This window comes from Eurosta solidaginis, chromosome 3 (assembly GCF_040869045.1).
Source record: "Eurosta solidaginis isolate ZX-2024a chromosome 3, ASM4086904v1, whole genome shotgun sequence".
In the NCBI taxonomy this organism is placed as follows: Eukaryota; Metazoa; Arthropoda; class Insecta; order Diptera; family Tephritidae; genus Eurosta; species Eurosta solidaginis.
Window position 1 is genome coordinate 6,756,544 of NC_090321.1, and position 26,738 is coordinate 6,783,281.

General features: G+C 34.3%; 1 protein-coding gene across 8 annotated transcripts in view; it reads right to left on the reverse strand.

Moving 5' to 3' along the window:
* The window catches only part of Fili (Fish-lips), a 603,882-nt gene that overhangs the window by 528,426 nt on the left and 48,718 nt on the right, over positions 1-26,738 (reverse strand). Inside the window, exons 1-2 of one of the 8 annotated variants that reach the window (XM_067770552.1) lie at positions 24,292-24,367; positions 21,795-21,863 (exon numbers count right to left, since the gene is read on the reverse strand). The exons of the other annotated variants lie outside the window; for them this stretch is intronic. The gene's annotated coding sequence lies outside the window, so the exon portion shown is untranslated. Of the gene's footprint in view, positions 1-21,794; positions 21,864-24,291; positions 24,368-26,738 lie in introns of those variants that run through there. 8 annotated transcript variants of the gene reach the window in all.

Sequence of the window (26,738 nt, forward strand, 5' to 3'; positions counted from 1 at the left end):
TGGTTTTTGTTGTTTTTGACAGAAAAGCAGTCCCAAAAAATCAGAAAAGATTGTAGGCTTCAACACGTCATTTGTTATCTCATATATAATGAGACAGAAATACTTTAGGAATTCTTTATTGAAAAGGTAGTTGAGGGTGCTTAGAGTATCACGCGTGGCGCTCTAGTAAAAAGCCAGTGCTATCCGTTTTGGTTGAGACAAATCCATTGGAACTTCTTTAAGGCTCCCAGTTTATAAGGTTCTGTCAAGTGCTCTAGTTCTAAGGGAGTTTATTTTTGTACCACCTTAGTATAATAATAAAATTGGTATCAAAGCATAGAATGCCAGAGGTGGTGCTCGAGAAGAAACTCAGCACCACCAGTTCTAGCTTAGAAAAACTCATTGGAGTGTCTTAAGGATTCAACTTGATAAGGTGCCATATATTTTGCTAGCTATAATGGAGTATAATCTTGAACTAACTAGGAACAATAATAAATTTGGTGGCAGAATACCACAGGTGGCGCCCGAGTACAAAATAGTTTATATCAGAGCATAACGAAACCTCTTGAAAGTATCACATGAATCTCTCTATAACACCTCTTGTCAGTTTACTTTAAAATTGCAGTCGGCTCCTGGTACGGCAAAACTAGCTGAACACTTCAGATGTGGGTTCCAGTACCCACTCCCACATTTTGGTTGATATATAACCTAGCCAAGTTGCAGAAAGGGCGATCGGAAGCAATTTTCCTAGCATCTTTCTAAGGGCAGCGCAGTTTTTCAGAACATCGCTACGACTTGTTGCTATTGAATTTTAATTCGTTTAGTGACTGTCTGCAAACGACCATTACTTACTGACTGAGTTTTTGATGAATTTGCCAACTTTTTCTAAAAATAGTTTGAAATACTTCTATTTGTGATACTTCAACTTTATGAAGGACATTTCAAGGGTAACACATTTACATTTATGAAGCGACGTGGGCTCCAGAAAAAGAAAAACTTAAAAATTTTATTTAAATTACTTGTCCCACTTTTTCTTTAATTCTGACTACGCTCTTGGGAATACCAGCATATTTGCTGAAATTTTTAAATAAATAATTTATTGCATTTTTCTGCACAATTGTATATACACAATTCACAACAAACAACAACACTCGATAACAATTATTTCATTAATGAAAAAAGTTAAAAACTTTGAGTGTTTAATTTAAGTTAAAGTGTTTGAAAACAGAATTTGCTGTTGTTGCTCTATGCTGCTTCATGGCATATGGAAGTATCCGGAAACTGCCAATACCAAGAATAACTCAAAGCACGGTAATGAAGCTTTGATTGGTTTATGGGCCCTTGGGAGTTGGCTAGCGCTACATTCGTTTGACACCCACTTAGCACACTTTCAACGGGCATTGTCGAACTTTTCGCCACACCATATGAAAATTGAAAGAAAATTAATGGAATATTTAACGAGCGAAGGAACACTGAAATGTCAATTATGTGAGGGAAAAGTGTGAAAAGTGGTGGTTGTATTATTTGTGAAAATAGACCATCAGTTGACATATTATATTTATTTTGTGACCAAGAATTAGTGAAAACTGTGGAAATAGCCAGAATAAGCTGGCATACAATATGACTACATGGCTGCAAATTAAATAATTTTTCATTTAATTTTAAAATAAACCAACTCCAATAAAAACAAATTTATAACAAAAAAAGTGCTTGTCGGACATGAGAGTTTGACAACCAACGCTGCATGTTTTTAGGAGCGACTGCATATAAGTGTTTTAAGGGGTTTCTGATCTAGATACAAACCTCACTTACAAATGGGGTTCCATATGACAATAAGAGTTTAAATTTTGCAACCAGTTGGAGAAAATTGGACTCTCCGCTTAACACGGTGAAAAAAGAACAAATGACTGGTTAAACGCTGCACAATCGTTATGTCACAGCAACTACGCCCAGAAAATTGGTTTGCAACTCCTATACTTAAGTAACTAAAAACAAGTAAGGACGGGACAGCCTTCGGCTGTGCCGAAGACTTCATACCTTTCATGAATGGGGCTGAACAATAATCTTATCCCGTTCGTAATCTCCAAATAATCGGATGTATAAGATAAGAGATATATAGATGTACATACCTAAACGATTTTTAAGATAAATATAAAATAAAAAATGGCAAAAAACCCCCTTATCTGACCGATCGGTTGTATGGGATATATATTATATATAGCTCCGATCGAAATGATTTTTACAGGAGCTCTTCTATGATATATTAGAATATATATCACCGAGTTTCACGTTTATACTTTTTAAATTGCGGCAGGAATAACCAAAATCGTCTTATCTGAACGATCGGTTGTATGGGATATATATGTTATAGTGGTCCGATCCTACCGGATCCGACAAATGTCTAATATAATACAAAAATACATCCTTGTGCCAAATTTCTTTGAGATGTCTCAAAATTTGAGGGACTAGTTTGCGTTCAAACAGACAGACGGACAGACGGACATGGCTATATCAACTCAGTTCGTCGCCCTGATCAATTCGCTATACTTAATGGTGAGTCTATCTTCTATATTTCTCAACGTTACAAACATCGGACCAAAGTTAATATACAATTTCATGTTCATGAAAGGTATAAAAAACGTAAGAAAATGTAAGGAAGAAACCTTAATCAATTGTATATAAATGTCAACGCTGCAAGAGAGTTCGTGACGCTTATTACACAAAATATTAGGAAGCCCGTACTTTGCATAAGTAAAAATGAGGAAACGTTATTTCAAAACTAATAACATATATTTTCACAAATATATGAAAGCCAAGAATAATCAAATGAATGGTGATAGTTAAATGGCATTAAGCGACGTGTAGTGTGAGTGCGTCATACAAAGGTCAATGCTGCAGGGCAAACGGCGATTGTAAACGCCCATTTAATAAGCGCATATATCGAAAATTATAACGGGGGTATTCGGGCGAGTGCTACATGCTGCACTACAGTTTTGCTCGTATTTATATGTGAAGTAGCTGAGTGGCCTGCGCGGGAGTAAATGACAACAAAGAATAGCTGGCAGCGCTCTAATGTCTGTGCACATTAAAAGTGGTGCTATTTATTTTCAAATTAATAGCTGCGCGTTGTTGCTTCTGCTTTTAAAAGAAAATAAACAAAAGAAAAAAATCAGCAAAACACATTAACACACCCATCAGCCATGCACTTGTCATTCAATCGAAGAACACTTGCAGCGGTTCCCACGCGGGCTGTCAACGAAAGAGGAATAAGAAGACTAAGTAAGAGACAGAAAAAAAAAACTCAAGCTTAAATTTTAAATTATGCATTTCGAAAATTTCTTCAAGATATCGATTGTTTACAAAAGTGCCGTGTTTAATATTCGATTTATTTCATTAAATACAGAATCTCAGTTCTCCAGAAAAGAATTACCGAGAGTTTAAAATAAATCGACATTGACAGACTTGGAGCTTACTTTTAAGCTTAGCGACCCTATTTTTGGGGGGTGTAGCATAGCAACACATAGCTTTATAGGTGGAAAGACTTGAGAGTTTTGTTGCGGCTCAGGACTTTAGGTACAGTTCGCCAAAATATTGATCCTGACCCCACGTCACACCCAGTCTTTTTGGATGTAAGACAGTCGGCAGCGTAATGCCATCGACGTGGATGTGCAATGTGGTCGACATTTGCTTTCTCTATGTTGCAAATAAGGTCGCTTTTCGTTCTGATCTGTTGTTGTCGTTTGTCCTGTATTTATAGTTCGTAGGTACATGAGCAGGTATTGTCGACAATTGACACTTGTGTATATTTAGTTATGTGTATGTGCTGTGTGTTCTTTCAGAACCGAGGGTGGTCTTTACTGATCGATTTGTGTGGCTGACTGAGGCAGGTAAAAATTCGTAATTTTAGTCGTTTGACCTTCTTTGTGGGTTTGTTGTGACGATAGAATAATAAAAGAACAGATAGCGACAATTTCTGACACAATATTCGAGCTTTTAAAACTTGTTTACAAGAAACAAAGTAATCACGCAGGTACAACAGACAAACACACAACAACAAATAAACACAAAACAATTAACGCACCAAACCAAAAAACCCACAAAGAAGGTGAAACGACTAAATTACGGATTTTTACCTGCCTCATTCAGCTACACAAATCGATCAGTAAAAACCACCCTCGGTTCTGAGTGAACACGAAGCACATACACATAACTAAATATACACAAATATCAAATTTTGACAACACCTTCTCATGTACCTACGAACTATAAATACACGACAAACTACAACAACAGAGCAGAAGGAAAATCGACACTAATGATGGCACAACGCCGAAACCGGTTTGTCTCAAAACCAAATTTGACAAGGGATGACGGAAAATCGTTCCAATATACATCAAGGTCGCAGAGGATTTGGTCGGTGAGAATGGAAGATTTCTGGAGGTGATAAAATTAGGGCGTTGACAGCAGATTATATAGCATAATTCATCGATGAATAGGCTGGGATCAGTTGCTATTATCGTGCAGTCATCGGAATATGACACAATGGTAGCTCTTTCTGGTGGGGAAGGGAGCTTCGATATGTAAAATTTAAACAAAACTAGAGATGAAACACCATCCTGATGCACCTCTGTAATACTTCTGGGTTAAGATGTAACGTTTCTGAAATGCACCCTTTACGTAATCCTGAGTAACGTGTCGTGGTTGACTGTATCAAAAGCATTTGTAAAGAATAGCGTTACGAGTACTGTTTAATGGTGGGGTTCTTGATTCAGTCCACAATTTATCAGTGTATTGACGGAGCTTAGCGTGGTAGTGGTGCTTTGTAATTTTCGGCAGCATTGCTGATTGTATTTTGGAAAATTTTATAAGTTTGCTTTTAAAAAGTAACAAATTTCTTGTTTATTTATTTTTTTTTAAACAAGATAATGTAATTTTCGATATCAAAGTGTCGTTGCGTCCTTGAATATATATGTAAGCGGATAACAGAATAATAGTGATGGCAATCTTTGCCAAATTTAGTCAAACAGAATCTACTATTTTCTTTGGATATTTTGAGAATAAACTTTTATGAATTTTGTGACTGAATATATGCAAATCAGTCTTAAAAACGTGTTCGAAAAAAATTGAAATTATTTTAAGAAAGTTTCGAACTTTTTATTTGAAGTTCTCTGATTTTTTTTTTTTTTTTTTTTTTTGAGTATGCAGTTTTGTAGCCTAATCAAATTTAGAAGCAAAAGCTAAAGCTCTCTTATTCCATTCGCATAGACTTTTTATAATACTTTCCGAAAAATATTTAAGATTTCCTCCATTCAAAGCATGAACGTTATTTTTTTTATACAAAACGCACTTCGAAAATAAATTTTTTCAAAATCTATCAATTTTGAGAGACGCATCGCATAACTTATATTCTGTTAGACTTAATTTGATTGGACTACATACAAGTATAATAAAAAATACAGGGAATTCAAAATTAAAAAATTGTCTGTAAATCTTTTTGCTGCTTTCGAAAACGTGTCGTAAATTCATTTGCATAGTTAAAAAAAACCAAATTTATAAACGTTAAAAAATCCAAAAAAAAAAAAAAAGAAATTACTTGAGGAAATTCGATGAAATGTGTCACTGCAATTTTTTTGTTCGCAGCTGTAAGTACGTTTAGAGGCAGAACCTTGTTAATTTGTATGAGAATTTCAGAGTTATATGCCACATGCAACAAAAATCCAGCAAAAGACTGTGGCAATGTGTATTTTGACTAATGTAGAAAAAACTTACAACAACAATAAAATCAATTTAAAATTCTAAATTAAATTTTGATTTAGGGTAGCTGAGTTGAAAATTAGCTGAAAATGGCAAAGAATCACTTCATTGCACTTCAATGTCACTAGTTTCACCCTCACCGTTCATTTCTTCATAAATTTTGTTGTTACTTCGTTTATTGTTGTTATTGATTTTGTTTGTTTAGCAAACATTTTAATGTAATTTAAATAAAGTGCATGAACAAAGTAACAAAACAAAAGGGAAGGAGCCACGCAACGCAAGCTATTCCTTTCTACTTCAAGCATGACTGAAATAAATCACAGCAGCAAATGATGTGAAATGGGGGAAGAGGGAAAAATTGAATAGAAATTGCATTTAGAAAAGATGAGGGTACTCTCTTAGTGATTGAAGTAATAAGTGTGTGAGTCAGACAGTGTATAGATAAATGTAGGTGTGCATGTGTGCGTATTTTCTTTTTTTCGACTCCATATGTCTAATAATAATTGACAAGCGTTACAACAACAAGTACAATCAACAACAAGACCAGCGTTATTGTCAAAGTGACTGACATTTTCAAAGTAAACTAAGCAAAGTGCTGAAGTAGCAGTGGATAACAAACAAAAAACAACAACAGCAAATGTTATAATGGCAAAACAAATATAAAACATGCACACACAAACACACATCAAAGTTTACGAAATTATGAACGCATCTAAATTGTTTTTATTGACTTTTTCAAATGAGTGTGAAAAGCTGCGGTAGGTTGGATGCAGATTTTGAAGATGCTTTTCGGGTTCCCTTTTCCAAGTGCGAGCTAAAACATTGAATACACACACATACGCACATTTTCATGTGTGTGTCTATTGTTTTTGTTGCCTAACTTATGGCGCATTGCCAAAGGACAAATGGTCCATTATGTGTATTTATTTTTGCAAGCTAAGAATGTGTCACAAGTATGGTTAAAACTTCTAGGTATATGTGTTTGTGAGTATTTGTGTGTACAAAGGAGTGACAAGAGGAATTTTCTAAGCAACAAACCGTTTCTACCTACACAATAGGAGTTGCAGAAATATGCTTCATTGAGTAAATAATCATATCCCCCTTTATTTTCTCTTTTTATACTCAGTTGAGCAGAGCTCACAGAGTATATTAAGTTTGATTGGATAACGGTTGGTTGTACATATATAAAGGAATCGAGATAGATTTAGACTTCCACATATCAAAATAATCAGGATCGAAAAAAAATTTGATTGAGCCATGTCCGTCCGTCCGTCCGTCCGTCCGTTAACACGATAACTTGAGTAAATTTTGAGGTATCTTGATGAAATTTGGTATGTAGGTTCCTGAGCACTCATCTCAGATCTCTATTTAAAATGAACGATATCGGACTATAACCACGCCCACTTTTTCGATATCGAAAATTTCGAAAAACCGAAAAAGTGCGATAATTCATTACAAAAGACCAATAAAGTGACGAAACTTGGTAGATGAGTTGAACTTATGACGCAAAATAGAAAATTAGTAAAATTTTGGACAATGGGCGTGGCACCGCCCACTTTTAAAAGAAGGTAATTTAAAACTTTTGCAAGCTGTAATTTGGCAATCGTTGAAGATATCATGATGAAATTTGGCAGGAACGTTACTCTTATTACTATATGTACGCTTAATAAAAATTAGCAAAATCGGAGAAGGACCACGCCCACTTTTAAAAAAATTTTTTTTAAAGTAAAATTTTAACAAAAAATTTAATATCTTTACAGTATATAAGTAAATTATGTCAAGATTCAACTCCAGTAATGATATGGTGCAACAAAATACAAAAATAAAAGAAAATTTAAAAATGGGCGTGGCTCCGCCCTTTTTCATTTAATTTGTCTAGGATACTTTTAACGCCATAAGTCGAACAAAAATTAACCAATCCTTTTGAAATTTGGTAGGGGCATAGATTTTATGGCGTTAACTGTTTTCTGTGAAAATGGGCGAAATCGGTTGATGTCACGCCCAGTTTTTATACACAGTCGTTCGTCTGTCCTTCCGCATGGCCGTTAACACGATAACTTGAGCAAAAATCGATATATCTTTACTAAACTCAGTTCACGTACTTATCTGAACTCACTTTATCTTGGTATGAAAAATTAACGAAATCCGACTATGACCACGCCCACTTTTTCGATATCGAAAATTACGAAAAATGAAAAAATGCCATAATTCTATACCAAATACGAAACAAGGGATGAAATATGGTAAGGTAATTGGATTATTTTATTGACGCGAAATATAACTTTAGAAAAAACTTTATAAAATGGTTGTGACACCTACCATATTAAGTAGAAGAAAATGAAAGAGTTCTGCAGGGCGAAATAAAAAACCCTTAAAATCTTGGCAGGTATTACATATATAAATAAATTAGGGGTATCCAACAGATGATGTTCTGGGTCACCCTGGTCCACATTTTGGCCGATATCTGGAAAATGCCTTCACATATACAACTACCACCACTCCCTTTTAAAACTCTCATTAATACCTTTAATTTGATACCCATATCGTACAAACTCATTCTAGAGTCACCCCTGGTCCATCTTTATGGCGATATTTCGAAAAGGCGAACACCCATAGAACGAAGGCCCACTCCCTTTTAAAAATACTCATTAACACCTTTCATTTGATACCCATATCGTACAAACAAAGTCTAGAGTCACCCCTGGTCCACCTTTATGGCGATATCTCGAAAAGGCGAACACCTATAAAACGAAGGCCCACCCCCTTTTAAAAAACTCATTAACACCTTTCATTTGATACCCATATCGTACAAACAAAGTCTGTAGTCACCCCTGGTCCACCTTTATTGCGATACCTCGAAAATGCGTCCACCTATAGAACTAAGGCCCACTCCCTCATAAAATACTCATTAACTCCTTTCGTTTGATACCCATATTGCACAAACGAATTCTAGAGTCACCGCTGGTCCACCTTTATGGCGATATCTCGAAAAGGGGTCCACCTATAGAACTAAGCCCCACGCCCTTTTAAAATAATCATTAACACCTTCCATTTGATACCCATATTGCACAAACGAATTCTAGAGTCACCCCTGGCCCACCTTTATGGCGATATCTCGAAACGGCGTCCACCTATAGAACTAAGGCCCACTCCCTTTTAAAATACTCATTAACACCTTTCGTTTGATGCCCATATTGTGCAAACAAATTCTAGGGTCACCCCTGGTCCACCTTTATGGCGATATCTCGAAACGGCGTCCACCTATGGAACTAAGGATTACTCCCTTTTAAAATGCTCATTAACACCTTTCATTTGATACCCATATCGTACAAACGCATTCTAGAGTCACCCCTGGTCCATCTTTACGGCGATATCTCGAAAAGGCGTCCATCTATAGAACTTAGGTCCACGCCCTTTTAAAATACTCATTAATACCTTTCATTTGATACCCATATCGTACAAACGCATTCTAGAGTCAACCCTGATCCACCTTTATGGCGATATCCCTAAATGGCGTCCACCTATAGAACTATGGCCCACTCCCTCTTAAAATACTCTTTAACACCTTTCATTTGATACACATGTCATACAAACACATTCCAGGGTTTCCCTCGGTTCATTTTCCTACATGGTTATTTTCCCTTATGTTGTCACCATAGCTCTCAACTGAGTATGTAATGTTCGGTTACACCCGAACTTAACCTTCCTTACTTGTTATGAGTTAATTTAAGCATATTAATCTATTTTCTACAAAGTGGAAGTACCCAAGATTTTAAGCTTAACCTTAACCGTAATGGTAACCGTATACGTAACGTGAACCGTAACCGTAATACTTATCGTCCAGTGATTTCACTAAAATAGGCTAAGACCAATAACAATTTCGAAGGAAAGGCAGCAAAAAAAATTATCCGACAGCACGTGGACAATGAATGAAGTAACGTGTAGACGGATAGAGCGCTAGCTCGCAGATGTTACAGTTGCCGTTACAGTCATGGTTACCGTCCACATACTGACGGATGATTCTTTTTGCTGCCTTCCTTCGAAGTTGTTATTTGCCTCAGCCCATTTTAGAGAATTTCTAGCCTGAAATCACTGGTCTAACTTTTCTACGTAATCTTGCAAATACGGAGCTCTATGCAATGGAAACATGCATCGAGTATAGCGAGCTTCAGTGAGTGCCCTTGCGTTAAATGGAAATTAGCCAAAAACTTAAGCCCAACATTTCCCTCCACTGTGCTATTTGATTTTTAACTTCAAATAAAAAAAAACTTTTTAATTCACGTATTCCTCTTTACGCGCTCTTCAAATTTTCCCTACATGGTATTTTAGAAAAACTGTACAAGTAAAGTTTAGAAAAGTATAAATTCATCTAACTTCAATATTATTTTTCAAGTGGCTATAAGTGATTTTCGAAAATAATTGAAAATGTATGCTCATCTAACAGTGCAAATATAAACAAAGTCCCACTTACACACACACATTGTCATATGTAAAATGAACCACCCACCGTGTAACGCCCTCCCGCATGCACTTGTTGTCTATCAAATGCTGCCAAAGCCACAAACAGAATATTATATTTATTCACTTACTGAATTTGATGGTATTTCAATATATGATGTAGACAGCATACTTTGAGTCGCATATGAAACGGCAAGTGAGTATATACCCATTCAACATTTGGAGTCATAAAGGAGTCAAGAAGAAGTCATAAATTAGATTGGTTATGATATAATTAAAAAGAATCCCTATGTGATCATATATTTAAGGCTTACAGTTCGAACTCTCTTCGAGCTTTGAAATTGTTGTTTCGGTCGAAGTCTAAAATATGGGAGAATTAAAAAACTAAGAGTCTCACAGATTATAAGCTACCATACTCATAAAATACTCAGTTTAAGTATTTACAATGCGACCTCACTGATCAGATAAATGTAATACTAGAATCTTAAATGAGAAATAATATGTGCAATAAGAGCATTAATCACACAGGCAATAGTTGATTAAGAGTTATATACGAAGCAAAGTAAGAGTTGAATAGGAGCCGTTCAGTAGTCAAATATGATTCGCGTTTAGTCTTAAGAACGAAACTAAGTTTATGTACGATGATCATTGCGATAAGGCAAATAAGTTGAATGTGTTTGCTTAAGTGAGCTCTTGATGAGCGCAAAGGCTTTAAACCCACATCTCTATCTTTTTAACCTCCGAATGTTTGCTGGGAAAATTATGCTTTCCATCGTAGTCGAATTTAGTATGCCCATTCAAATGCCACTTTGAGTTCGGTAAGCTGAGTGTTGAAAGAATATTTCACTTCACGCTAACAAAATTCCAAAAATTTTGCTTTCACTACAACGAATTTAGTTTTTGGTTTTGTTGAGGCTGACAATATCGATATGTCAGGTTTTCAAGGTCTCAGGATAGTAAACACACAACAAATTCACTATCGTATACGGCAGTAAATACATATACAGAAACCAGTGGTGGGTATATTGCACTTTCGTAGTCCACGTCGATGTTTTCGGGATTTAAAGGGTTGATAAGCGCAATACAAAGCTTTATAGCTTCAAAGCTTCTGTAACCCAATTGTCAAGCTCCCCTGCGCGAGGGGAATCCTGTTACAAATATGAGTGTATCATACACATATTTAGCAGGCGAGGCTCTGGCGACTCCAAGTTCCTCATGGAACTGAGTTGGGGAGAGCGGAATGGCCTATAAGGTTTAATGTGGTAAATTACTCGTTACCGATATGGTCGGAATAGTACCTTAATGGTGCTTTGTTACCGGAACGTACCTGATCTATACCCGGCAAAGGATCATCAATATCGATAGAGTGTCTTTATCGTTAATGCAAAAACAACAGCGTCGATGTTTTCATGTGACCACTATATTTATCAAGCTTTCATAACTTGGCCAGCGAAAAGCAGCCGCTTTCCAGGTGAACTAAGCTTTAATCTCATGCATTATTTAATCTAGAGCTCTTTTTTACAATCGATTTTTCTGCTCCACGACTAGTCGGTTGGTCGAGTAGCAACCTTTATTCAAATACCGCCGGTTCTCTAAAATAAAGTGCATGTCATTAAAAATTAAAATTTTATAATGGCTTACAATAAATGCACTACGTCTTTGCGATTCGTAGAACTCACTGGAAAGTTAAAATAAAAAAAAAATTCGAAAAGTCGAGTTTGTCACTAGTTAAAAGCAAACAACTAGCAAATAAGTAGTAATCGATTATTTTACTAAATCACTTTTGCTAATCGACTAATCGATTATTCGAATAGTCGGTTATCAAGAGCTTTGCTATAAACACATCTGCATAGCTTAAAAGAAACCAGGGGCCGAAACTGTTATTCCTTTTATAATATAATTCTTTGCAAAACTATTAATTTTGGACTTTTAATATATTTGGATCAAGATAAAAATTATTTTCAGATTTTTATTTTTTCAGTCCGATAGAACTAGTTAAACTCGGACTTTTAAATATAGAAGTCCGGAAATAAAAGTTAAATCCGGACTTTTATTTTTTAAGGCCAGAATAAAAGACCCGCTTGAAAACAAAGAAACGGCTTATCCGAAACAAAATTTTTTTTTTTTTATTCGGATAAGCCGTTTCTTTGTTATCAAGCGGGACTTTTATTCTGGCCTTAAAAAATAAAAGTCCGGATTTAACTTTTATTTCCGAACTTTTATTTTTAAAAGTCCGAGTGTAACTAGTTCTATGGGACTAAAAAAATAAAAATACAGATTTTACTTTTATGTGTGTACTTTTATGGAAACAGTTCGAAAAATAAAAAGGATGCATGGTTCGACATGTTATTGCTATAAGGATACCTGGGAACTCAAACATTTTCACCTAAGACAATTTTTTGACCAGGACTTTTTCGACTCCGAAAAAAAAATAATTATTTTCCATCCCTGAAGAAACACTAACATGAAATTTGCCTATTAAAGAGTCACGTACAACTTTATTTGGTCATCACTGATTTAAATTTTAAACTTATATGAGATATCAGACAGGCTGATGTGATTTTCTTCAGGCAAGATGTGACATTTTCCACTTAAATTTTCTTTCCCTTCTTTGTTCGATATTTTGAAAATTCATAGGCATTGCACATTTTCGGCATTCTTAGTGTCATCTATTAACAATTTTCCTATATACCTTATTATGTATATATGTATGCCTAGGCTAATATATATTTGTATGTATTTATGTACTTGAAAATATATTTCTGAAAAATTTTAAATATGTATGTAAAATATTCCTTGTCTCTCTGTTGTCGTTAGCACTTTGCATTAATGAGCAACTGTCAATTTCTGAGTAGTTGTCAATGCTGACAGTTCTAACATAAACAACGGAGATATAAGGAAACATGCTTACAGGGTGAATCGTAAGTATCCCAGCGATAGAATATGTAAGGTGAACATTTTTTTTAACTCTAAATAAAATTTTTTGTTCAAGGTCGATTTTTCTGTTTTCATTTGGAACTAATATTAATGGCCCGCTTTCGCAGTAATCAAGCAGTTGCAAGGCAGATATGCTCTTATTATTTCATTTCTACTTTGAAAGACAAATTTTATTTTGTGATTTTTAGTTAACAGGAATATTAAACCATATCACAAGGGCTTAAGATTATTTCAGTGGTATTAAAAAATGATTTCATGTTCTGCAGGGCTGTCATTAAAACAATTAACCTGTATTTAAAGGTTCGGTGTTGAAAGTATTTATAATGTCTGTTAACCAGAGGGAAATCAAATGCGGTCTATTCTATCAGAAAACAAAAATTTGTTTTAACCTAATATATGAACTCCTAACAAGGATTATATGCTCCTAAGGAAGCAAACTTTATTGGCTGAAGAACATATTAATATATTCACATAATATGTTTGCATCTCATGCCCAACGTTGGGCGTCATTTGTTATAAAATCTCAATTTGAGTGAGCGGTATAGAATACGGTTGGCACGATATAAAGGTACCATTATTGCTAGTCATATTTGGGGGAGTGGGAACATGTTATCATACAGACCGACATTTTTTCCGCCTTATAAAAATAAAATTCCAAAACAATACCTTTTAAGGGGGCCCTGATAAAGCAATGGGGTATCTGCATAGAGAGAAATTACAATAAATTATGACTTAATTTGAAGTTAAGGGTTAGACGTAATCTCATTCAACAAGCTGTGTTTACTTTTGCACTCTCACTCCAGTTTGCCGCTTTGGCTAGTATATTTATCACAGGTGTGCCTGTTATAACATATATAGAGGCATGAATCTGAAGCTTCAGTTCTATGACATCGACTTTGCTAAGAATCTTATAGTTATACTCATTGAAATTGAACATGTTCAATCGCCTCTTTTGGTGCACTCTATATATTGGTCGCACAAAAAAAAAACAGCATTCAACCTGTCCATAGCTACAGCAATAAATTGATAGAAAACGTCGAATGATTGACCAACTTTTAAATGCTTCCAATGACAGACAAAACTTGCTTTGATGCTCAGGTTGATAACTTAAAAAACAAGCACATCTACATATGCATATTACATTAACTTGAGGCTATTTAAGTTCTTTCCTCTCCTTGACACGTTTTCACTTTTCACAGCAAACATACATATGTAGAATTTTTTAAATTTTAATGTTACAAAAAATGTCCCTTTCAAGTGCCCAGAAAAAGAAATTGGAAAATGCCTGTGGAAAAATGTCATTTGAGGGCTCTTTCAGTGAAAAAAGTGTACTTGTTGAGCGACGAGTGATATACTCGGTATGCCAATTTATCTATCTTAGCATGTGGAGTGAGGAATACGAAATTTGTTTAAATTAAAAAGAGAACAAGTACAAAAGCAGGACACAAAGCAACATAATGACAAAAGTTGGAGGCAAATTACAAACGATTGGATAGAGGCATCTGCCTTAACACCAGTATGAATGCAGGTGTACTCGAGTTCAAAACTCAGTACACGAAATGCTGGCTTGTGAAGAAGTGAAATTCAGAAATATGTCCTAGTAATTATCGCCATGGGCAAAATTTGAAATTTTTCTTTAATAACAATAACAAAGACTTATTATAATAATTAAACATCAGATTCCATCAAATAACTTTTCTAGGAATTATGACGGAAAACTTTGGCCAACTAGATTAAACTACACCAACCCTTGTTCCAGCCAATAAATTCCCTATCAGAATCACAGAGCGACATGAACAGAATGATATCCCCTCTTCATACCCAAAATCCACAGCAGTGTTCACGGATGGCTACAAACTTGACAATGATTAAATGAGTATTAGGCTACCGAGCCAATGTTGATGTAGCCGGATCACAGTGGTTTACCTGGAAACTGTATTATTGATGATGAAAAGCCAGTGAACAGGCCACGTTAATTTAGTTAAGGCATAACGTGCAAACACTTTTTCATGTATGCGCTTACCGAGAAAGCCAAAGTCAGTTGGGCCAGGAAAAAATTATGAGATGTCTGGGCAAACTTGGTCTCGTAACATGAGAACTGAACTAGGCTCCTTATAGATCACAAACGTTTACCCTTAGGTCTGATTGATGTAAATACACAGAAAATGCATGGGAACCCCAACAAATGCCTTCAGTTGGAGCTGTCGGGATGAGAAGGAGATAGAAAATGTTGAAAATTTCGACTGCAGATGCCCGGCTCTAGCCAGCATAATTACGGAATTTCCGAGCAAGCATTTCATCGGCTGTTGCTTGGCTCAGCTAAAATTTAAAGCATCCTGCGCTACATTAGACGGTTAAACTTTTTACATACAGTGGTATTAAAATATGCCAGCTGGCCTTGCTGAGTGAAGTGGAATAGTTTTTGAAAAATTTTAATTTAATTCTCGCTTGGCCAGATGTAAGACGTGTTTCATCGTTTTATTATTGTTAACACAAAATATTGACATTCTCAAGTCATTATAGTTGCCAGTTAGCTATTTCCCGTGATATTTGGCAATGTGGTACATAGTGAGGGAAAAAATGCGCTATCAGTGCTCCGTTCCGTTATTTGGTAGAAAATAACTCTCAGAGAGCAAATGTGAGTTCTGTTCTACATAGTTTCGAATACTTGCAACTCGAGTTCAATGCTGCCAAATCGAGGGATTTATGGCTTAGAGTGTATAAGGGATTTCCGCAGGCTCACTGAATAAAACCGTTCAATTAAATCGAAACATCTAGCCCTTTCAAATCGGACCTGCAACATGGCCAAACAAAAGTGTTGGAAATATAGTTTGATGCAAGTATTTAGGCAATGGCTGATGAGAGTGGAAAATTATCTCAAAGCATTTATTAAGACATGAGGTGTGAGCTTTCAGTATGGCAAATTCGATATGATGAGGCTCATAAAAATCATTAAAAAAATTATAATTACAACTCGTTGAATAATAATGATGTACATTTATGAAATCAGTTAAGATGTGTTTTTTTGTTTAAAGTCAAATTGATATGTCTTTGGGCTGCATGGGAAAACAAGAGTGAATTTCCTTCGAATAAGGGAAACAAATGGAGGACATGACCTTATTTTGTAGGACTTTTATCTTGTTTGTATGACATAACTGCGCGAGTTCGACAATGCATGGTCAGACATTCTTCAGAATTTTTTATTTTTATTTTTTCTGTGCCAATAAAAATCGGTTGATCTATTGACGTCTTCATGAGTATCAGTTTATCTCTTAAAAATTAAATATATTCGGTGTACTTTGTTTCTACAATAGCGTAAAAATTTTAAGCACATAAGTAAATAACCTGATAAGCATGACAAAGTAAACAGTGCATTTGTGTTTGATGATAAGAAAAAAACTTTAATAGATATCCCGCTATAGAGGCATGTATTGATTAACAGATTTAACAAGCAAATAAAATCACTTGAAAAGTTAAAAAAGCCGCTAACAGTGACTAAGAGCTGTCACATCCATGATTGGCCGCTCACTATTGTCATGATTTATTACGCAATTCAGTGTTTGTTAGAGATTTTTATAAGTTTTTTGTAACACCGAACAAAAAAAAAATTTATGAAATTAGTGAAGAAATTTTTATTTCACAAATTTTTTTTATAGGCGATTCAAATTTTATGTTATCTATTGCAAAAAATCAAAGAAAAAACGGATAAACTCCGCTGAATAATAATTGGCAGACATTAATCGGCAGCTTTTGTTAATCAACTTGTCTTAATCAGTCAAAATCGAAATAAAAACTAACACAGTAATTTGATACTCTTGTCTTGCTGAGCAAATGAATTCGTTTCTCGCAATGAAAAAAAAAAAATATGAAAATTAAAATCATACAACTGCTGTGCCGGTAAACAGTCAACGATGCTCTCGCAGCGCTGTTATTATCGGTCGGTCAAGCTCAAATAATGCAAGCAGACACACACAGCTAAATTAGAATGCGCCTCAATTCGATGATGAATTAGCATTTTTTAATTTTATTAGCGGTGTGACTGTGGCGGTGTACAGATCGTGTGGGGCGTTACTTAAGCATATACAAAGCAAAAAATAAAATGAAATAAGAAGAAAAAAGGCTTTATCATCATCACAAAAACACAAAAAAGGCAGCAAAATAGGGCGCTATTTATCTTGCTTTGTTGTTTGGGATGGATGATCGCTCTTATGCGGAACGAACAGCAAACATTTTGAATGGAACGGAGAGGTAAGTAAATGCTATTGTTGATTGTTAATGTTTGATATAGGTAAGTGCTAGTAGTTATTTTTGTTTAATTTAACGTTTTTGTGTACTTCTCTTATTGTTGTTTGTTTTAAGTATTTTTTTTTTTTTTGTGCAGCATTATTTGCTTTTTTTCCAACAGCATTTATGTATAATTTTTTTTTCAACCCCGCAACCAATTCATGGCTTTTTGACAATTAACAAACATCAGTCTATTTGGGTAAGCGAGTGACTGCATGCACGCACGAAGCGGTGCGAGCTGACATTTACATATGTTTTTCTTGGCTTGTACAAATAACTAGACAAGCCACGAAAAATTTAAATATAACAAAAAAAGAAGTCGATAATAAATTTTCAAACTATACTGCTGGGGAGCAAGCGGGCGCTAAACTTAACATGACGTGCGTATTTTATTTTATATAGCAAAATGCTAGACGGTTCGATAGAACTACAATTGTTTGTCGGACGAATGTTACAGACGCCGATTGTGCAATAAAACAGCCGTCAAAAATTTTTATTTCCGCTTTGTCATGATGCGTGCAGTTACTGTCGCATATGCTGCCTAGCGCTTTAGACAATTGGGCACGATTATTAATTTTCAATTTTCATTGCTATGATTATGGAATCGCCGCTGGCAAGTTGGAAGGGGGCAGACAATTGTACAACATGACTTGCGGCATATTTTTTTTCTATTTTGGCGGCTGGTAATTGCGTCATTTGCAGTCAGTGTCATTGAAGGGTAAGAGAGTTAAATTCATTGGGTATGTATAAATAAGATTGTACTAATTGAAATATAAAGATCATGATTGTAAGAGCAATCATTAGATGAACAGCAAAAATTTAATAAAACTAGTGGAAACTTAATTAAGTTATAATTTCAGATATGGAATATTTTTCAAAGAGTCACATCCGCTCAGCGACAGTAGCAACGAATTCGAACTTTTAAAATTAATTCAAAATTCGAAAACAAGGAGATGTGTGTATTATGCAAAACATATTTATTTATTTATCAGTTGGTAAGTATTGGTACAGTAAGATATATGTGAAATGAAGCTTAATACTATGTTCAAACAGAAAAATAAATTGAGGAAATTTCGATTTGAATTGAGTGCTGTTCATACAACTCGATTTAGCTTACACAATAGTAATTTGATAGCTGGTTGGCTCATCTCTACAGCAAGAGCATACCTTTGTTCAGACTGTCAAAATGTGCGTGTTGGTATTAGGCGAATGAAATGGAATGAAAACATAAAACTTTGAAATTTTTGTCTGTTGTAAGAAAATGTGTTTAAGGTTTTGGTTTCATTTTGAGTTTGCCATCTTCTTTTGGCAATCCCTACTCCAGTGAAATGAAAGACATAAAATCAGCTGATGAGATGAGACAACCATATATGTAGTTCAGCCATGCGTAAGTGACGTTTAAATATACTCAATAAACACACTTTACAATGTTGCATTTGTACTTTGAAACAATTTATTACGCATTTTTTTTTAAATTGGCAATTTATTATATGACAAATTGCGTAATAAATTGCCCAAATAGTATAAATTGCCAATTTGGTGTGTGTTTGAACCTAGTATAACAGCGCAGCAACCAAGTTCAAAATAGAACTGCAATACGATTTTCATCAAAGTAGTGCTAAAAAGGTAAAACTAGTAGACACTGCTTTGCCTTTCTTAATTGAAATAAAATTTAAATTGAGAAGTGGTTTTGTTATATCTAGTTAAATCGGACCCCAGCAATTCACCTTTGATATAATCGCAATTTTCTCGGGAACTATTTCAATTTAATTTAAATTCAGACGTGGAATACATACTATTAGTTCTAAGGAATGCAATTAAATAACTTTTAAGATAAGTTTATATAAAAAAAAAATGTAAGGCGCGATAACCTCCGAAGAAAACTAAGGCCGAGCTTCTCTTCCAATTTGCGTCGTGCTCCTCTTGATTTTCCCTACAAATTGCCCGGACGGGACCTACATGTTTTATGCCGACTCCGAGCGGCATCTGCAAGGCAGGTGAGTTTTCACCGAGAGCTTTTCATGGCAGAAATACACCCGGAGCGCTTGCCAAACACTGCCGAGGAGCGACCCCGCTTAGAAAAATTTTCTTCTAATTGAAAAACATTATTTCTAAAATTTTGATGTTGCTTTGCTCGGGGTGTGAACCCAGGGCATACGGTGTGGTAGGCGGAGCACGCTACCATCACACCACGGTGGCTGTCAGATAAGTTTATATATTACAGTTTTATTCGGCATTGGAATTCCTAAAGAGAAATAGATAAGATGCTCATATGCATGTGTTCCCGCCGGTCTCATCCTCTTTTATCGTTTTCTTAAAGCCTAAATGACATCTTGTACGGATACAAATCGGTATATTTCGGATACATAAGTAGTTTGGCTATGCAGCTTAGAAAGAATCGCTCTGATTTTTGAAAGAACTGCGTGAGCTTTCATAGCGCAATTACTTTTCAATACAGCAAGCACTACTTCGAAATCTCAACTGTTTTCAATATATCTACGCCGCTTTGATTTCATTGAGTTATGAACTGAATGACTTTTCGGCATCACCAAATTTTTGACAACAGAGCCCCGAATGCTCTGTTCAACATAGACTGCTGCAGATTATAAGGTATATTCTAAACGAGATAAGTAGCGAAGAAAATAAATTAAAGAGGTTGGATATAGGGATAAAGAGATACTAAATAATCATTTTTTCCGTGAAGATAACTATCCTAATTGTCTCTTAACAATGGGAAATTGGTTTGTTCTAAAACAAATCTCTTTCCAAAAATCTATCTTATATATTGCATCAACATTTTTCAATTATGATTATGAATACATCTGAACGACCCACACTTTGTGGGAATCCGAATACTTTTATTTTATAGAAGATATCCAATACACCTTTTTCTTTTTTTTTGTCGATAAACTGGTCTGACATTAGCAAAACGTTGAACCTATGACGATTTGTGCTGAACTACTGATTCCAATACAACCATTTATTGAAAGTATAATGTAGAATTAGCCTCGGTGAACGATTTAGTATGACAGTTTCACATATATACAATTGCATGTCTCCTTGAGATTGACATCGTTACACCTGCTTCTTCTGCCAATTTATCATTAAATTCCCTACGTTTCTGTACCCAATCTCACTCTATCTTACTATCCCGATATCATTTGTATCTCAATTTCTGACACGTAAAATCAATTATCATCACTTGATCGTTACACTATAACATTATTTTAATGCCAATCTTACATAAATATTTGATGTAATTTTTGTGTGCGTTCCCAAATGACAATCACTTGCAATCAATTGTCATTTAACATGCAATTTGATTTGATTTGCTGACATTAGTCCTTTGAGTTATTTCATTTTATATTTGATTTCTAATTAGTATCGTGAATATCCATTTTAACCAACAACATGTTGCTTTACGTTGTTTTTGTAAAATAGAAATTCTCGTTAATTAACACTTTCACCATCATTGGCGTTTACTAAAAATAAGTTATCAACATTTAAGTGCCTAAATGTATGTGTCGTTCAACAGCTGCGCCTAAAAGTATGTATAATATTTTAATGTAATTAATTTTTTGTTTGCTATTATTGTTTTTGTTTCCGCTTAGTAATTATTATCACATATGCAGTTCACATTTCGACACAATCCAATTATAGCTTTATCGTTTGTTTTTATATATTCAATATATATACACAATCAAATTTCAGTAGCTTTTTTACTATTAATTTTAAAGAATTTTTGTAAATTGTAGTATCTTTTAGGCATGGAGCTATTTTGTGAATAAATGGTCATTGATATAATAATTATTAGCGTAATGACCGTTTGGATGATGTAATTAGCTAATTGGTGTAATTTAGGTTAGAAGAGTTCATTATTTTTATGACAAGCAATTTACAAAAAAATATTAACATTTTTGTTGAAACAGTTTTGGTTGGTATGTAGTTGGTTAAATTTTAGCTGTGATAGTCTGGACTGTTTGAACTTCTGCCAGCCAAGATGAATGAGATTTTAGAAAATCATTCAATTAAAAAACGACTTGGTGGCAAAACCTATAAGAGAGTGTCGCTACTTTTTTATTCAAAGCTTATCTAGTCGTAACGAAATTCATTCTCTTGGTGTTTTATTAAGTACTGTTCTCAAGTTTGACTTGTTTTTGTAAAAAAATTTTTTTTAACTTTATTGTTGAATAAAAGCCTAAAGTAGTTGCCTACTAAAGAGCCCGCTGCTGGAATCTTAGCACTTATTTCAATTTAAGTGCTATCTGATTGGAAAGTGGATTAAATACAGCTTCAAATAAGCTTATTCTTAATATATGTTAATAACATATACTATATGTTAATATTATATAATTTCGATCACTACTGATTTTCGTACTTACCGTAAGTTGTAAAACTACTTATATGGAAGTTATGTTGTGTTCTAGCATATTTTCTGATTTGATACATACCTGAAATTAAAGAAAACAGAAAAGGCGTCATTAACGTGGGTTCACTTTGTAATTTATATAATACGAAAACATTTGCCACCTTAATTTAAACATGTATTAAGTCCACACTTAATCTATCTCCTTTACTCTTAAAATTTCCTCCACAAACATATAATAGCCTCACAAATAAGAGGCGACGCGTCGGCTTCAATTCTAACATTCACACATCCTACCTATCTGTGAGACAGTTTATTCACCTTAATTGAAATTAAACTATTGCTTATCAAAAATGCATAATTTACATAAAACTTTATGATTTTAAAAGTCACTTAAGAAAGGCGCCACAAACATATGTACTTGCCACACATTCTAAGTCATCCATAACGTCGCTTATCAAGAGTTTATTGAGCTCTGAACCACGAATATTTTTTATCATTAATGCTCACCACTTTAGTCAAAAAACCAATAGCAACAGCGATGAAATTAAAAAAAAATTATTTAACCCTTACTTGAAACCATAAAATAGTTTTACCTAAGATGTTCATTAGGGTGTCAAAACTTTTCAAAATTATGATTTTTATATGAAATGAAGGTGAATCCGGCCTTTAGTCCTTGTAGTGGTGGCGTAGTCGTTGATTAACGATCAAAGAGACAACACATATGCACGTATATTTGGTTGTTTTGGTGAAGTGAGCGCGAATAGCTATTATAGTAGCTGACTGATTTATGAGCTTGAGACCAAAAGTTTCTCTTCTATTGCCAAACAAATTTGTTCTTTTGACAAATAACTCGGTTGAGTTAACCATAAGCGTTTGCTAGTCCAAGTTTCGATAGCAATAGGCTGTTATCATGATATCTAACCAACTTTCTACTAGCATTTCCATACATATTTTTCAAGATAAAGTTCATAACTAGCATCAGTTCTCATACCTGGCTATTACAAGAAGGTGCTCCTATTTTGATCCCACAAATTTAAGTGGGTAAAATTTCGACTGAACACAACACTAGGATTAAGAACGAGAGAAAGTATGAGAACGTAAGTGAAAAGTATAAAAGTATGATAATATAATGTAGATAATACATTTTTTATCAATATTTTGACGGGATTTTAACTAAACACACAAAATGCTTAAGATTTGAGATCCCAGCTTTGTTTTTACTTTAAATAGTTGTTTTTGTTTTCTATAAGATTAGTCAATCAGTATTAAGCGTGAATTGTGCATTCATGAAATTGAGTAGCCATGAGAAAGAAATAGATAATTTATAAATTTATGTGCATCGCAGTTTCAAAACACTCTGACTTTATGGGTTTGATGTACCAAAATGACGTGATAATAAATAAAACTTTACATGCAGTTGTTGCCACATTTATCTGCATTAGGAACGGCGCAGTGTTAAACATAAAATTAGTCACACCAATGAAATGTGTGGTTTTACATTTTTTAAAAGAGATAAAAAATTGTATAATGTGAATCTAAGTAAGAATTAATGTTCTATGGAGAATTTTCAAATTTTGAACTATTGCCACATGAAAGAGTGTCCGAAATTTATTACCTCCAATAAATAAAATAAATGTAGGAATTTTGTTATTTGTTTTAAACAAAACAAAGCACTGTCGATTATTTCTTTAAAATTCAGATTTTTTTTTTATTTAAAATGACATTTGCATTTCAGAAATTTAGGTTAGAAATCTTTACAGGTTTCAACCCTGGTTCCGATAAGAATTTGTCAAAACAACCCCGTTTTTCAAAGTATACAGCAGCGAAAATAGCAGTGGCAAATTTTTTTAAATGTCTTCATTTAAATTCTTCTTTTTTTTCTTTTCGATATTTTAAAAAAGCAATGCAACCCAAACTCAAAAACGTTTTCGAAATAATCAAAAGTTCGAGAAGAATTACGAAAGTTTCGAAATTTTTATTTAGAATTCTCAAAATTTTTTTGTGTATGCGGTTTCGTAGCCCAATTAATTTCAGTCTAACAAAAAACAAGTTATAGGTCTCTCAAAATTCGGATTGTTTTTTGATGTTCCGAGCTTATTTTACATAAAAAAGAATTTTCACATTTTGTATGGAGGAAATCTTCCCATTTTTTTCAGAAGGGTTCTTCAGCTTTTTTTCCATATAAAAATAAATTTTTCCGCTCTTCTTATGAAAAAAAAAACATTAAAATTGAAGAGTTTGAAACTTTCGTATTTTTTTTTTTTTTTTTTTTTTTTTGAATTTTTCCGAATACGTTTTTGTGATTGGTTTGCATAGTTTCAATTACGAAATTTATGAAAATTCTTTCTTAAATTATCAAAAGTTATCAAAAAGGAAGAATTTAGTTTGATGAAATTTGATAAAAATTACCACTGCGATTTTCCTGTTAGCTGCTGCGAATCACATGTTTTTAATTTATATATAAAAAAATAATAAAAAGTTGTTAAAAATGTAGTTGTGTGAAAAATTACATGAAAGCTCAGTAATTTTAATCTGCAACCAATTATTATATTTTCCCCATTTTTCTATACGCCAATAATAAAAAAACTCCACGAGTTTCCGAATCCAACTTTAATTCTTAAATAAATGGAAATGTATTTAAAAATGATTTTAAAGCCAATATATATAATTTAGAGCTTGCGTTAAGAAAAAAGAAACCTGTGTATGCATATATTAGTAAAAATCATAAACAGGGACCTAAAATAGTCAACTCGTAAAATTTGTTTTCAATAAAATCCGATGTAAGTTCAGACTTTCTCACATGTAGGACTTTACGAGTTTTGTTCAGTTATAATCTTTAAAGTTCCATTAGCATACCAGGACTAAAAGAATCTAACTACCAGCTAACTACAAGTTGGTTACCAATAAGCTAACGTGTACTGATTCATATCTTTGAAAAAACCTAACTAATTTTGTATGGCAATGACCGAAAAATAATCAGCCAACTATTACACAACAACTTAAGCCGAAAAATCAGTTGGGCTCTTACCAACTGTTATAATAAAAACATTCCATATCTGCGGTACATCATGTTGTAGTTGTTGTTGTAGCGATAAGGCCTTGTGGAGTGTTATGAATGTTGATGGTCCTTTGTCGGATGCAGATCCGGTATGTTCCAGTAACAAGCACCATTAAAGTACTAGCCCGGCCATCTCGGGAACGATTTGGCATGACCACATGATGACGATTTGTGATGGTCACACCTATTGGATGGGGCGAAGCATTGCTGCAACAACAACCCCATGAAACCTTCTAGGCCACCCCCCCCCCCCCCCTCAAGATCCATAATGAACTTGGGGTCGCCTGCTGTTAAAGAAACAGGATTCGCCACGGGTAGGCGAGGTTGACAATTGTGTTGCGAAAGCTGTGAATTGCGTAAGCCTTTGAATCGCTTTTCGTGAATAGCATTCTCGATTAGTTGCCTACTCCTCTCATCTGGTGCATCTCATATTCGCTGTTGCCGTCTATGTTAATGTGTGCATAATGTGTGTGTTTTATCGTCTACGCTCTTAGCTGCTGTGTTCATGTGTTCGTAGCTATTTGTTGTCTCTACTACTTAGACCACGTTAACACCTGCCTTAATTTACAATAACGCCCCGATTCTAGTGTGGTAACAACATTCTTCACCGCGGTAACGAAATCATGTAGCAACTTTTACACCCTTTTAGTATTCTGCCCGCGAAAGTAGCCGGATAATTTTTTACCCACAAAAGTATGTGGTTACATCGAAATAACCACACAACAGCTGTTGTTTAGAAAAAGGCAAAAGTGAAAAATAAAGAATTGTAAGCGCAAATAAGTAAAGGTAATAGTAAAAAAGTGTTGCCTCTTGCTATACATATTTGTTTACATTATGTACTTTCACAGAATAAATTACAATATACCTATGCAGAAACTTATCATGCATAATATGCATATACACATCGTCCCGTTTATTCGTTAACCTCGTTTCTACAAGTGAGACATTTTCGGTAAAGCGAACACGGTTGCCACACCATGTTTTCATTTGCGACCAAAATTCATCGAAAAAAGCACCAAATTTTTGTTTTATTTTATTAACAATTTTTGTTGTTATATCGGCCTACTGATTTGTAAGATCGCGGGTTCGAATCGGTCTCAAGGCCTATCAATAATTATTTTATCATTATTATTGTTAGGATAAATTTTTTCTTAATTGAAAAAATTATTAAATTAGAATAGAAGAAAGAAAAAATTTAGACAACTGCCAAAGCTCGTTGTATAGATCCATTTCGGGAACTGCTAAATTCCTTCATCGGCAACGTTTAGGCGCCGCTGCGATAACCATTCAGCCATCACAGCGGTTTTTTTTTGCCTTCATTAATCCTACTTCTATTCTGGTTCTTGCGAATTGATATTCACAACACTGCGACATCTGTTGCAGAATGAATGTGAAAATTGGACTTGTTTGATGCGTGTGATGGCTGAATGGTTATCGCACCGGCGCCTAAACGTTGCCGATGAAGGAATTTAGCAGTTCCCAAAATGGATCTATACAACGAGCTTTGGCAGTTGTCTAAATTTTTTCTTTCTTCTATTCTAATTTAATAATTTTTTCAATTAAGAAAAATTTTATCATAACAATAATAATGATAAAATAATTATTGTTAGGCCTTGAGCTCGATTCGAACCCACGATTTTATTTTATTAATATAAAATACAAAATTTTAGGATTTTTCCATATAAAATTTTACTAAACATAGTGAAGACTTTCCTTTAATTAAAGCTGAACAAACAAATATATGTGGATGCAACCAAAAATGGTACTATATTTTCATAAGTCTATGTCTTCCACCAACTAAACGTTGTGAACCGAGTTTTGGTCACAAAGCTCTTGGTTCTGGCATTATGTTGTTGAATACAATGAAATAAAATGTATAGTGCAGTTAGGTTTTAGTAA